This window comes from Lathyrus oleraceus, chromosome 3, assembly GCF_024323335.1.
Source record: "Lathyrus oleraceus cultivar Zhongwan6 chromosome 3, CAAS_Psat_ZW6_1.0, whole genome shotgun sequence".
Taxonomy (NCBI): domain Eukaryota; kingdom Viridiplantae; phylum Streptophyta; class Magnoliopsida; order Fabales; family Fabaceae; genus Lathyrus; species Lathyrus oleraceus.
Window position 1 is genome coordinate 219,461,405 of NC_066581.1, and position 10,788 is coordinate 219,472,192.

Here is a 10,788-nt window from a genome sequence, read left to right on the forward strand (position 1 = left end):
TACAGTACATGAAGAAGATCTCTTCAACTCTCACATGCGCATTAGGGTCACTCTTCCCCAGAAAGGTGTGCGCAATGATCATCTGGAAGTATCGGAAAGCAGGGTTGTGAATCTTGTTGGAGATCTGGGTTGAAGGGTCATACCTCCACACGTGATATCGCTCCAAAACTTCTCGACGTCTAGGCTCAGAAAGTAGCTCATGGGGAGCTCAGACGAAGCATCATAGGTAGTCTGGAAACCAAGCAAGTCGCCGAAACGCTTGTGATTGAAGATGTATTCTGCCCCAAACAAGCTGAAGTTAATGTATCCACCATCACTGGCGTGACCAACATAAGGCTCGTAGATAAGCGAACTCAGGAACTCCAAAGTCTGGTTCCTGTAAGTCACGTGCATAGCATCTGTATATTCATCCCACTATAACTGATTGCACAAGTGCCTGACACTAGGCTCAATGCCTAATGCCTCCATGAAGCTCGAGTCAGGATATCTGGTGGGCAGCATCGGGCGCTGTGAAAGCATGGCGTAGCGCTGCTTTTGAACTGGGTCATGGAAGATTACTAGCGTGGTGTCGATATTCTCCATTCATGAAAAGTTAGATTAGAAACAGAGGACACCTGAAATCACAAATATTATAACTGTTAGTCTCCACATAGATATACATATATATAAAACAAATAAAAATATAAATTGAAAATAGTAAAAGTAAAGGAAAAGAAGTCAGGGGTTGCCTCCCATGCAGCGCTTGTTTTACGTCGTTAGCTTGATGATTCAAACTTTATATGTTAGAGGTAGGAACTGGAGGGTCGCTCAGAGTTTGGTCATGACACTCTGTGGGTATGTCACCTCCTTGGTATTGTTTCAGTCTTTGTCCATTTACTACGAATGGATTACAAGAGTTGTTCCGGATTTCAACTACTCCAGATTTAAGGATTTTGGACACCTCAAAGGGGCCTGTCCATCTCGAACGCAGCTTACCTGGAAAAAGACGTAATGTCGAATTGAAGAGGAGAACAGAGTATCCTATATTAAATTCATTTTTCACGATCCTCTTGTCGTGCCAAGCTTTGGTTCTCTCCTTGTATATAATGGCATTCTCGTAAGCGTTCTGGCGAAGTTCCTCCAATTTGTGAATATCAAGGATTCGCTTCTTGCCAGATGCCAGGTAATCCAAATTTAGGGTCTTGATGGTCCAATATGCCTTGTGCTTGAGTTCAAAAGGTAAGTGGCATGACATCCCGTAGACCAACTAGTACAATGTAGTTCCAATGGGGCTCTTGTAAGCAGTTTTGTAGGCCCACAGTGCTTCTGTTAGCTTTTCAGACCAATCTTTTCTAGAAATTGATATAGTTTTCTCCAAGATCTGCTTAATCTCTCTGTTGGATACTTCCACTTGACCATTAGTCTGGGGGTGATATGGTGTTGCTACTCTATGTTTCACTCCATATTTCCTTAGGAGTTTATTAAATATCCTAGATATAAAATGTGATCCACCATCGCTTATGACAAGTCGTGGAACTCCAAATCTGGGAAATATATTATTCTTGAACATCTTCATGACTACTCTTGTGTGGTTGGTGGGTGCGGCTATAGCTTCTATCCACTTGGACACAGAGTCAATTGCTACCAAAATGTACTTGTTTCTCAATGAAGATGGGAAAGGTCTCATGAAGTCTATACCCCAAATGTCAAATACTTCTACTTCTTGGATGTTCTTCAAAGGCATTTCGTCACGTCTTGAGATATTTCCAACGTGCTGGCACCGGTCACATCGGACAATATAAGCATGGACATCACGCCATAATGTCGGCCAATAAAGACTAGCTTGAAGGATCTTAGCGTATGTCTTGGATGTGCTTGGATGCCCACCATAGGGTGAAGAATGACAATGCTCTATGATATTTCTGACTTCTTCTTCTGGGACGCAACGTCGAAATATGTTATCAGTTCCTTTTTTGAAGAGGAGTGGTTCGTCCCAATAGAAGTGTCTTTTATCTTTAAAGAACTTCTTCTCCTGTTGGTAGTTAAGGTCAGGTGGTATGATATCAGCGGCTAGATAGTTCACAAAATCAGCGTACCATGGTACTATGCTAATTTCTGAAATCGTCCCAAGGTTGTCTCTATTAGGTTCAAGGGGAGGGGTATCTATCTTAGCTACTAGTTTGTCATAGGTGAAGTCATCATTTATAGGTAAATGATCTGGCTTTAAATGCTCTAATCTGGAAAGATGGTCAGCAACTACGTTTTCTGTTCCTTTTTTGTCTCTAATGTCTAAGTCGAATTCTTGTAGCAAAAGGATCCACCTGAGTAATCTAGGTTTTGCATCCTTTTTGCTCAAAAGTTAACGGATAATTGCGTGGTCTGTATAGACTATAATCTTAGATCCTACAAGATAAGACCTAAATTTATCGATTGCGAAAACCACAACTAGGAGTTCCTTCTCTGTTGTTGTATAATTTAATTGAGCGACATCTAGGGTTCTACTAGCGTAATATATTACCTGTAGTTTCTTATCTTTTCTTTGCCCTAAAACAGCTCCTATAGCGAAATCGCTAATATCACAGATTATTTCAAAGGGTTTAGTCCAATTCGGGGTTTGTAGAATGGGTGCTGAAATTAATGCTTGTTTTAACTAGTTAAAGGCTTTGATGCATTTCTCATCGAAAATGAATTCGATGTCTTTCATCATAAGGCCGGTCAGGGGTTTTGTTAATTTAGAGAAGTCTTTTATAAAGCGTCGGTAGAAACCGGCGTGTCCAAGGAAACTACGGACTTCTCTAACTGTCTTAGGAGGGTTAAGGTTTTCTATAACCTCTATTTTTGCTTTATCGACCTCAATGCCTCTTTCAGATATTATATGTCCTAAGACTATGCCTTCTTTAACCATAAAGTGGCACTTCTCCCAGTTTAACACAAGGTTAACTTCTACGCATCTCTCTAGGATTTTCTCAAGGTTAATAAGGCAGTCTTCAAAGTTTAATCCAAACACCGAGAAGTCTTCCATGAATACTTCCATGATTCCGTTGAGATAATCTATGAAGATTGACATCATACAATGTTGGAAAGTATTTGGCGCATTACAGAGTCCAAACGGCATTCGTCTGTAAGCAAACGTTCCGTAGGGATAGGTGAAGGTTGTTTTCTCTTGATCCTCGGGGTGAATGGGCATTTGAAAAAATCCAGAATATTCATCAAGATAAACAAATTAAGAGTGTCTGGCAAGACGCTCAAGCATTTGATCTATGAATGGAAGGGGGAAATGGTCTTTCCAAGTTGCCTTATTGAGCCTCCTATAATCTATGCACATACGCCATCCGCGTTCTATGTGTTTAGCGACATGCCCTCCCTTTTCATTCTGTACGACTGTGATGCCTCCCTTCTTGGGTACCACATGTACAGGATTTACCCACTTACTATTATAAATCTGATAGATTATACCAGCTTCCAATAGTTTAAGGACTTCCTTCTGCAACACCTCGCTCATCACAGGGTTGATTCGTCTCTGAAGTTCTTTGGAAGGTTTTGAATCCTCCTTTAGTGGGATCCTGTGCATACATACGGATGGGCTAATACCTTTTAGATCACAGATGTTGTACCCTAAGGTAGAGGGGTATCTTCTTAAAACGTTCAAGAGTCAATCCGTATCTTCTTTATTTAAGGTGGTACTAACTATTACGGGGCGGTTCATCTCTTCATCCAAGAACTCATATCTTAGCTTCTTGGGTAGTTCCTTGAGTTCTTGGGCTGGTTTTGAGAATTAGGTGAAGGGTCTGGAGTAAGATCCAAACATTCGTGAGGTTCCGTTTCCTCTGGTTCGTCATCCTTTTCATTTGGGTTTGAAAATGGTTCGATCTTAGGTTCTCCCTGATCAAATTCTCTTATGCACTTGTCTATGATATCGATCGCATAACATGCGTCTCCTAGAATGGGTGCCATTAGGAATTTTGAAAGAATGAACTCGATCTTTCCGTCCCCTACTTCGAAGGTAAATTTCCCTCTTTTGACATCTATTATGGCTCCGGCTGTTGGTAAGAATGGTTTACCTAAAAGGATAGGGATATCTTCGTCTTCTTTTATATCCATGACCGTAAAGTCTGTTGGGATATAAAGTTGACCGATCCTAACTGGGATGTCTTCTAAAATGCCTACAGGATATTTAACAGACCTATCGGCTAATTGAAGGGATATCTTACTTGGTTGTAACTCTCCTAAGTTTACCCTTTTACATACAGCTAAGGGCATTAAACTTACACTAGCGCCTAAGTCTAGGAAAGATTTGTCGATCACATGACTCCCTAAAATGCAAGGTATAGAAAAACTACCAGGGTCTTTCTCCTTCTTAGCAAGTTTATCCTCATAAATAAAGTTGCATTCCAAGGGTTTTGGATAGTCGAGCCTACGCTTGTTAGTTAAGATGTCTTTGAGAAATTTGGCGTAAGATGGAATTTGGGTGATAACTTCGGTGAAAGGAATCTCTACATGAAGCTTTTCTATCACTTTTATAAATTTTTGGTATTGTTTATTCACTTTGGTTTGTTTAAGTCTTTACGGATACGGGATTGGTGGTTTGTACGGGGGTGGTGGTTTGTAAGTTTTATCCTTAGCTTCACCTTCTTGGTTGGTTTGTTTCTCAGGTTCCTCTGGTTCCTCTTCTTGGTTGGTAGGCATATTTTCTTTAGAATATTTGGACTCGCTCGTTGATGGGTTCTGAGGCCCTTCTTAAGCGGTCCCACTTCGTAACGAGATAGTGTTAGCTTGCCCTCGAGGGTTTGGTTGAGGTTGTCTAGGAAATTGGCCTCCAGGTGTAGTTTGTGGGGCTTGTTATGAGTGATTATCTTATCAACCTTGGTTCCTAATTGCGTTATAAGTTCGTTTACGTGAATGTTTTGGTTTAGGAAATCTTTATTTTGCTGAGTCTTGCCCGATATAAAGCTCTCCATGATTTTCTCAAGGTTAGACTTCTGGGGCACGACTTTCATAGGTTTATTTGGTTTTTGGGCTTGATAGCCTTGTGGTATCTAAGGTGCATGATTATGGATAGGGTTCTAGTTTTTATAGGAGAAATCTGATGATTCTTCCATCCAAGGTTGTAAGTCTTTGAAAATGGGTTACCTTAGGCGTAATTCACTTGGTCGGTACTTAGTCGTTCAAAAGGTTACACTCCACCGATTCGTGTCCTTTAGATCCACAGAGCTCGCACTTTGTGTGGACTACTGCTACGGTGTTTGTGTTTGTAGACATATGTTCGACCCAAAGGGCTAAAGCATCCATTTTCGTTGCATCATGTCTAGAGAGCTTACCTCATGTATTCCACCTTGGGTCTCCTTTTTCTCTATTGATGCTCGTTCAGTTCCCCATTAATAATGGTTTTGGGCCGTATCCTCAATTAGGTCACAAGCTTCTGGATAAGGTTTGTTCATCAGCGTGCCGCCAGCGGCAGCGTCGATGCTCATCTTGGTGTTATAATGGATTCCATTGTAGAAGGTATGAACGATCAGCCATTGTTCTTGGCCATGGTGTGGGCATACTCTTAATAGCTCTTTATATCTCTCCCATGCTTTGAAAAGCGATTCTCCTAGGTTTTGAGAAAATCTAGTTATTTGGTTTCGAAGAACATCAGTCTTGCTAGGGGGAAATATCTAGCAAGGAATACTCTCTTAAGGTCTTCCCAGGTAGTTATTGAATTGGCTGGAAGTGAATCTAGCCATGAACGTGCTTTATCCCTGAGGGAGAAAGGAAATAATCTTAAACGGATCGCATCGAGTGAAGTGCCGTTAGATTTAAAGGTGTCGGCTTGTTGGATAAAAACTTTTAATTGTGGATTCGGGTTCTCGGTAGCGAGACCCGCGTATTGGTTTTGTTGCACTAATTGCAACAAAGACGATTTTAGTTCGAAATTGTTAGCAGGTATAAGGGGGTTTACTATACTCGAACTAGGTTCCTCATAAGAGGGTTGGGCAAATTCCTTAAGAGGTCGCCTATCGCAATTCTCGGCCATAACTTTCTTAATTCAGATGAGTAAGAGGCGTGTACGAGTATAAGGTTCGGGTTCCGCTAAATGATCTACTAAATTTTCGGTACTACGGGTTCTTCACATTTACCGACTAATAATGCCTTAGTCTATACGGTGTAACAACAAGATACAAAATTTGACGAAGTTGATCCCCGACAACGGCATCAAAAACATGATAGCTGTGATTCGCAAGTGCACAAATAACGTCAAAGTAATATAAAAGAATATCGATCCCACAGAGACCAATCGTCAATCTATCGATTACTATCGTTACGGTGTTTATCTAAGGCGGTATAAAATAGATATTGGGTTTGCAAAATAACGGTAAATAATAAATGCTGGTAAAGACAGGTTGAAAAGAATCCATTTAACAAGAACCGTCACTTTCGCGTATTCAGTACCGATTTTATCCTTAAATTAAGGCCTTTTATCGTCACTTATAAAAGGTGCGCAAAACGCTAAAGTAGTAAACCTATTTTTAAGAAATGAGACTTGTAAACTTAGTTGAAAAGTGATTTTGATTTGGAATGTTTACCCAAGGAGTTTCCTAATTTTAAACTTATCAACGCGTCCGAAAAGAGTTTCAAAAATAGTTTTTCCTCAAAGTGATAAAGATTCCTAGTTACTAAGCCAGGGTGCTTACGCACTCCTAAAATAATTAAAGCTAACCAAGTTTATTTTAGAAAACTAAAGTTAAAAATCAAAACAGCCTTTTAAGTATTTCTACTATAACCGCGATCCTTACATTCTAACCTTTAAAAGATTTAGCCAGACATCGTAACACAAACGAATATAACGGTGTTAATCATGATGAAAAGTTTGTTTTAGGATGTGAGGCGTAGAGAGCGAGAAAAGTGCGTAAAGTAAATAAAGTAAAGCGAGTGCAGAAAATAAATAAAGTAAAGCAAGTGCGGAATATAAATAAAGTAAAGCGAGTGCTGAAAATAAATAAAATAAAGCGAGTGCGGGAAATAAATAAAGTAAAAGCGATGCGGGAAAGAAATGAAGTAAAAGTGATGCGGGAAATAAATAAAACAAAAGCGATGCGGGAAATAAATTAATAAAGCGATAAATAAGAACCTGCTCCAAGAAGAGGCTTTGATTATGGTATAAAAATAAACCTCCGCCTCTTGAAGCTCAAGATGACAGCAACTCGAAGAGACCCAACTCAATCTCACAAAGGTGCGATAACCCCCCAATGTAACAGTTTATCGCTATTACAAATGATAAATATATGCTTGGTGTTGTAAAACGAAGTTGGATACTAGAAAACAAAATGGAATGAGCTATTTATAGAGATTTTCAGCAGTTTGTAAAGACCATGGTGTCCTCTAACTTCTCCATAGTGGGACTTAGTGGGAACTTGATTTCCAAAGGTGGCGCCCTCCATCCCTTCATGGCGCCCGCCATGTGTGTAAATGGGGTGGATCATGGGAACGTGGCGGTTACCTCCTAGTTGAGGGTTGATGACTCATGGCTTCCCCTATACCGGCCGCCATGTGCAACGCCATGTGTGTAATTTCGCCGAAAAACCCTAATTTTAGGTCTTTTTGCTTCGTTTCTTCCAAAAGAGTCCGAAAGTGCTAAATATCTGAAAACAAGAGAAAAGAGAGCATAATACAAACAAAATGATAATAAAGTCCTAATAAACATGTGAAATCCGAGTAAAAAACACAGTGTAATTCAGTGTGATCACTTATGCAAATGATGCATGAAATGCAATGCTTGATTATTTATTTTTGTTTTCAAGGAACTTACTATATCATTTGCAAACATATATATCAACAATTGTAATAATTTTTATATGACCAAAATCTCTTTCATTTATATAATTGGAAGGATTACACTGAGTACAACTTTAGAAACCAAATAAAAAATACAAGAGAAAAGGAAACTCGTCATCCTAAGGATCCCTAACAAAGTCAGAAGACCTAGCTGAAGGCGTGTACTTCCTTCGAATGCGTCGAATCTCAGTCTCAAAAGAAGCCTTCATCTGAGTCTTCTCGAGGACAAGCTGATCAACAATCTTCTTCCAAGCAACAGAAGGTTGAGGCATGCTAGAAGATAAAACCTCTGGCTCTCTCTGTCTCTTCGTCACTCGGCCTTCAATTAGCTCAATGAGTGCATCCTTGTGATTAGACTCCAACTGTAACTCTTCATGCTTCTTGCTCAAAGCATAGAAACACTTTTCCCACATATCTTTCTCTTGCTTCATCTTGACGAGCGCGTCTTCCAACTCCTCTATATCTTGGTTAGGGAGAGTTAATGGCTCAACCACAACCATAGACATAGGTCATTCACAAGGATAAGGCATCTTCAACTCCAAAGCTCTCTTATTCACCCAAAGAGTGTAAGCTTCCAAAGCTACACAATTGCACGGACCAAGCTCGGATCTTCCTTTCCTATGCACATTATACCAAGCGTGCAGAATCTTCTGCTTCAAATGTTGGAGATCTTTACCCTCTTGATAGGAAAGACCTTATAACAAAGTGTTATTAGGTTTGTCTCTCAAGGGGAACCCAAGTTGACGACGAGCCAAAGCAGGGTTGTAGTTAATTCCTCCTTGTGTACCAATGAGAGGCACATTAGAGAATTCACTACGACTATCAATAACCTCCAAACTGCTCAAAGAAAGATCATACCAAACTTTATCGTCATTAGTGAGAGACATAAGTCTCTGAGACCACCTTAGACATTGTTTGTTCTCCACAAAAGCAGGTGTTTGAGGCATGTGCGAAATAAACCACTTGTACAGAAGAGGAATACAAGAGACAATCGTTCCACCACCCTTAGAATTCCTTAGAATTCCTTAGGCATAGGATTCCCAATAAAAAAAAGTCTAATGGCGTTAACATCAACAAAACCGTCAATGTTATGGAACAAAGCTAATCCATAAATGAGAAACACAAAGATAGCTTCAAAAGCATCCACACTACCGGCTTGAGCAAAAGCAGTAGCTTCCTTGATGAGGAAATCAAATGGCAACCCAATTAATCCTCCTTTCTTCACCCAACGAGCCTCTATCCCAGACTTCTTCAAGTGAAGAGCTTCAGCAATAATACTAGATCGGGGAATCTCCTCTAATCCACTAAAAGGCACTCTACTAGAAACAGGTATCCCAAAAAGATGAGAATACTCCTCCAAGGTAGGCACAAGCTGAAAATCTGGGAAAGTGAAACAACAGTAAAGAAGATCATATAACTGCACTAACACATTCAAAAGTCCTTCAACCATATCAGCAGACAAGATAGACAGAACCTTCCCATGGCGTTGTTTGAAGTCCAAGGGATATAATACTAAAGATGCTAGCTTCCTTAACTCTTTCAAATCGGGACATCTGAAACTGTACTTCTTAGTGTTCCTTCGTCCATAATCCATGGTCTAAAAATATTTTCAAATAATACCTCAGTTCCCTGAAATTTTCGTGTGATGAATGTTATGATGTGCATGAATGCATGAATGCAAAAAATCACAAATAAGGGATCACATACAGGGAAAACAAAGGTCAAAGGATGAATCAAGTCATTGTCAAGATCAATCATCAATTTTGGTGGATTATGGTTTACACCTTATCAATACCCAAGTTCCATTGATATTGACAAGACTTGATTGGATCAACCAAGAATCAAGGGTTTGTTGTAAATCTCGAGCGTGGAGTCTGGGTAAGAACCATCCTAAAGGAGTGAACTAAGGATAAAAACCTGTAGATCATATTTTAAAAAGTTCCCAGAGTCTTAATTTCATCTATCGGATATTACAGGTTGAGATGACTGACTCATCGACCCATAATACTCTCAAGAGAAACTCGTTTGAGTGTAGTATCGCGTAACAACTGTTATCAAGTATACACTTGAACAGTTTCCGCACTACGTCCTAAATAGGCCAAGAGGGGGTAAATGTTTTACGGTCCTAAGCTTCTCGGACCCAAATTAGAGATAGCAATGCAAAACCACAAATACTTGTGCGACATTTCCAAATCCAAGAAGAGTCTCCACTGAGAAGATGGATCTCAAGCCAACTTGTTAAGGACTACTCCACACAAGCCGAACATGACTATACCATCCTCATATCTTAATTGCACTCAAGTTCGGGTTAGAACTTATCTCCCCACTCAGAGATCATCAAGCATAACAAGTAGATTATATCACACATACATATATACAAACATCACATGTATACAAATACACACAAAAAGTAGGCTAAACCCACTGGAGACTAGAGATCGCCACTTAATTTCTGTAGCGGTAAATTCATGATTATCAAGCTATGGGTAAGCTAGACATCAAATAACAAGAGTAGCCACCGCGCTTTTATTGTTTCCAAGGGAAAAGGGAAAAAGTACGAACAAAACCCAAAAGTAAGAAGTTTTCAAATCAAAACTAATAAAATGTCAGAGATTACAGGTAAGGGGGTTGGTTACACAGAGGGAAGGTGTTAGCACACAAAGTGTCCTAGGTACTCCTAGGGAGCCCTTTTTGTGCGCATATGTATTTGGTACAAAAATGATGTTTACAAACAAATAGAATGGGGGGATAAGAAAAGAATTCATTAATTATATTTTTGTGTTTGACAAGACCTTCGGACTTGTGCCTACGTACCAACATAAAAATAAGGGATCAAAACCTCGTAGTTCGTGATACAAATTTCAAAGTGGATGCATTGCTTTTAACAAAAATTGAGTTTTGAAAGGCAGAAAGGCCTAAAAATGGTTTGAATGTGAAATTCTAGTTATCAGACTTTCGATGTCACACGGGTTGTTATGACATCCAATTCTGCAC

The 10,788-nt window shown here is 39.7% G+C and overlaps 1 non-coding gene across 1 annotated transcript; it reads left to right on the forward strand.

Annotated features, from left to right (window-relative positions):
* Nucleotides 1-5,506: 5,506 nt before the first annotated feature.
* LOC127133523 (small nucleolar RNA R71) lies at nucleotides 5,507-5,612 on the forward strand. Its single transcript, XR_007807491.1, has one exon. It is a non-coding gene; the product is annotated as a small nucleolar RNA R71 (small nucleolar RNA).
* Nucleotides 5,613-10,788: the final 5,176 nt, after the last annotated feature.